This window comes from Octopus bimaculoides, chromosome 12 (assembly GCF_001194135.2).
Source record: "Octopus bimaculoides isolate UCB-OBI-ISO-001 chromosome 12, ASM119413v2, whole genome shotgun sequence".
Classification (NCBI taxonomy): domain Eukaryota; kingdom Metazoa; phylum Mollusca; class Cephalopoda; order Octopoda; family Octopodidae; genus Octopus; species Octopus bimaculoides.
Genome location: NC_068992.1, coordinates 16,304,316 through 16,309,031, shown reverse-complemented (window position 1 = coordinate 16,309,031; position 4,716 = coordinate 16,304,316). Strand labels below are relative to the sequence as shown.

General features: G+C 32.7%; 1 protein-coding gene across 4 annotated transcripts in view; it reads left to right on the top strand.

Moving 5' to 3' along the window:
* The window catches only part of LOC106875324 (uncharacterized), a 317,815-nt gene that overhangs the window by 103,235 nt on the left and 209,864 nt on the right, over positions 1 to 4,716 (top strand). The window lies entirely within an intron of this gene.

Sequence of the window (4,716 nt, the reverse complement as noted above, 5' to 3'; positions counted from 1 at the left end):
ATATATATATATATATATAATAATCCAAGGCATATTAGTATAATTTGTAGATCACGTAACAAAATGTTTTGCTCTATTAATCAAACTATAACCGGGGTCTTATTTTAAATTTCACCACTGATGTATAAAATTAGCATCGGTCAACTATTTGAGCAATTTAAATCTTTTGTGATCTCTGTCCACATTCACCACTGTGTGTCAAGGGTCGTATTCAATAAATAATATCGATTTGTGAGGATGTAGAATGAGATGTTATTCATTTTGTTTCATTAATCCTACCAATGACATTGAGAAAAACGTTGACATTAAAACTGACGCATTAACTTTGACATGAATTATATTGAAATGTTCGCCCGAACAAATGCAGTACTTTTTCCCATACAGAGGTAAGAGTCTGTTTTGTTCAGAAAAGAAAACCTATTTCTAGTATAAAATGATATTATCAATTATCACAATCATCTATATTCCTAAACATTGCGAATACATTCCCTATACTTCTACTTGTTTATCTATCAAGTCTAGAGGCGTTGGGATCACGAACCTGCGAAACCTCCAGTCCCAGCTGTATCTTATCGTTTTACTTGGCCGGAGTCTGAGAAGCTAGCTCACAGCTTTGTTGTCTTTTCTCATTTGGCGATCAATGATTTCACCCTTTTGTCTCTACGTTCTTCATAAGCTTTTAGATAATCATTGCTCGCCTAAGAACTGACGTTTCTAGTTCTATCTGCAAAAGACATCTTCAACATTCCTCTTAGGTATCGTTTTTCTGTCTCATGAATCTTCTGACTTTTACTATTAACTACAATATATAATGCAATCGTGTTATATAGCAAATTGTCAAACACAACTTCGTAAGATATAGCTCTCACAGCACATCTACACATCATCTTTATTGAATTTCTCATAAATTTCAAATATTTATCATTACGATACAGAGAGGATATTATATTTATTCACATTGATTCGGCACCTACCCCTCATTCTCTCTCTCTCTCTCTTGGGCCCTCTCACTAGCTTTAAGTTTCATTGTCTCACCGTCTCCTTATCATCCTCTCCTTCCGTATCTCCCTCGCCCTCTCTCTTTCTTCCTAGTTCTCACGTCATTTCTATCTTCGTATGCTGTTATACTCACTTTGTTTCTATTTGTCTGACTTGGAATAAAGTTTAACAGGGAAAATATAATAAATCATTCCACGTAGATTACTGACATTGAATTCTAATTTGAGGTTTTATGTCTGAGTTTTCCGTATCAGTCATGCTTTGTCCTTTGTATCTATTTATGTTGCTAAATAATTTCTTTTGCCCTTGCAGAAATCTTATTCTTAATCCCATTACTTTTCGTTTTACTTCCTTACCCTCTTTAATCTTCAAAATTCACCTCTTATACGAAGGCAATGCAGGTAAACACACATACACAAAGATACATGCACACACGAATACACACAGAGAAACAGACATACACTCACACACAAACAAACATACTCACGCATACGTTCAGTTCATCCATTCATCCATCCGTATCCATCCATAATTCCATCCATCCATCCATCTATCCATCTATCTATCTATCTATCCATCTATCTATCTATCTATCTATCTATCTATCTATCTATCTATCTATCTATCTATCTGTAAATAGTTATCTCTTATAAATTTGTGATAAATAACTCTATGATTTTAAGAGACAGTTATGTATTATTAAGATTTGTACTTTCCCCGGGGACATTCATACTAGATGAACAAAAATAACTTTAATAAAAATCAAATGATTTTAGTTGTGTACAAAACTGCATTAAAGTGGCTTCTTGCCAGAAACTTGTCTCTATTTGCACTGCGTTCGTCGTCTTAGTAGATAATTATTGCTACAGAAGTTCCATTTAAAATACGCCGTTGAGGTATACGGTACATGAGCTTCGATATTATTCCACACCAAACTCTTACCTGACATATATCTGAAAAAAAAAAACAACTTTTTTTTATTTCTGTATTAAGCTATTCAAATTGCATTGGTGATTAAGTGCCGTTGGCAGGGCACATACATTACTGAATCTTAATGCATGTTTTCACCGAAAGAAACATTTAAATGTAGGCAGCAAAGATATTTCAATTAATGTTTGGAGATTATAGATCCAAAGTATGTCCATTACCTCTGTATATACGTGAGTGTCTCACTAAGCGTATGCATGTACCGTATTATTCATAAAAATATCATTGCGATCCCAGCGATAACTGAAGGCATTCCAACGTTTTGATTTAGAAATGTAGAGAAGAAATGAAAAAACAGTAAATTGATTTACACTTTTAGTGTTGGCAATTTATTTCAGGAATATTTTTTTCTTTATTTATCATACAGGACGACGGATGGCATAAATTTAAAGTAACCTTCCAATCTGCAAATTTCTAACACTCAGTTATAACTCTCACGTTTTCAGTATTTCATCTCTAAGCTGATAAACCTCTTTAGAAAGACATGAACAACACTTATTCAATTTCAATCTCACTCTCTACAAAGTTGCAACAGTTAAGAATTACTTGTTATATTTTGTCTTATAGCAAGGAGGGAAATTGTGCAGAGTTTGGTATAACGTTTTATTGCTCCTTCTCATATGCCCAAGTGAAATTGACTTCACCGAAATGATTTTACTCATTTCGTGCAAAATTTTGCTATAAAAGCAATGGTAGAATTCCGGAATATATGTCTTTTATAATTACAATTTTATCTCTCTACTCATAGAATTTATGTCGTGCTACAGTTGCATTTGACTTTCAACCCGCTCTTTGGCACATACGTAAATGTGATATAATGGAGTTTACAATCATTTTTTACATTTCAGTTTAAGGATATACAAATGTACGACTAATTATTTTATATCGCATGGACGTTAGGGGCTCGGTAATTTGTGATAACTGTCACGGTGCAAGAATATACATATATATATATATATATATATATATATATATATATAAAAATATACAGGGTAGAAAAATTATCGGAATTTTTGTACCAGTAGCTACCATGTATAAAATAGTCAATAGACAACATATTTTTCATATAAAATTAGTGTACATTTAAACACAAAAGAGGTGATACTAACAGGACACCTTACATGCTAGAAGGCACGGTCAAAGTCCAAACCACGGTTAAGAGCAATTTCCGGGAGGTAAATATTGTAAATGTTTTTTATTGTTCATTCCCTTCGAAATTGCCGTTAACCGTGGTTGGACTTTGACTGTTCCTTCTAGCATGTTCGGTGTCCTGTTAAGGTCACCTCTTTTGTGTTTATATGTACACTAATAATACACACACACACACACACACATATATATGAGTGTGTGTGCGTATCTGTATGTATGTATGTACGTGTGTGTGTGTGTGTGTATGTATGTATATATGAAGAAAGAGAGGGAGGATTACAATTATGCGTTTACATTCTTTTTGTCAACTGATGCTGTTATAATTTGTAATTTTCAGTCTTCATTAGTATTTTTACAGCAACATAACGATATATATGTAATAGACTAAACTATTAGTATACGATATAGATCATGAAAAATCATCTGTGGACAAGTGGTTAGATATACTGGAGTAAGGTCTTGCTATATGTTTTGATATGATTAAGTGCACTTTAATTAGGTTCCCACTGCCTTTGGAAAAGTCGTATATTTCATAAAGTTCTTCGATCAATTGATGGGTAATATTCCCCTGTTAAGAATGTAATGACACATATGTTAACCATTTCTTCATACAATATATAGATAGGTGTGAACGTGTCACGTGTGTGTGTGTGTGTGAAAGAGTGTGCTGTGCATATGAGTGTATATGTCAGCCGATATGATAGGAATTGAGGATATTGATCGAAATGGATTGGCATTAAATAATCTCCTTCTCTTGGACAATATTAGTCATATTTTTAAACACACATATTCCAATAAGGAAAGTTACTGGTAGCTATAAGGCCTAATTTAGTTAGTCTCAACCTTCAAATGCTTGTATATTTATAACTTTAAATGTATTTAAAGTTCTGCTGATTCTCTGTCGTTAACTAAATTTATATAGCAAACGTAGTATTTAACGACATGCGCCTGATGTTGTGGAAGATAATTGTCTTTCGTTTATAACAAAGTTCTTTTATCGTATTATCTTATATTACGTAAAGTACTGATGCAGTATTTTCCTCAATATGTTTATGGCCATCGTGTCGTCAGTAGCAAGAGAGAACAATTAGCTGGCAAACCTGTAACAATTTTTAATTACATGTAGCAGATAGTTTCTTATAGTCTGTATGCATTAACACGTGTAAATGTGAGATGCACTTACTAATCCATTGATATATAATCTCATATGAACGAAATTTATCACAAAATAATTATGCCGTTGATGGATCAGCGTACAGTAATTTATCTGACAATCATTTACTGCAAGAAACGGCATTTTCATCGATAAATTGAGTGGATGTACTTTATACTATAGAGGATATTATAATAATTAGATTAACAGCTAAAGGAAAGTTACACGAGTTAATCCTTTGCTTGTTTATTTCACGTTTCCAACATCAAAAATTATCGTTCAATTTCTAGCATTTAAGCGTAAGTTTTGTGTATGAATTCTACAAATTTTCCTACGACTAGAAAAGTTATATGAAGTAAATTTAAATTTGATTCCTTTTATCATAAAGAATTGATTCACTCATACACATACAAATATATATATGTATG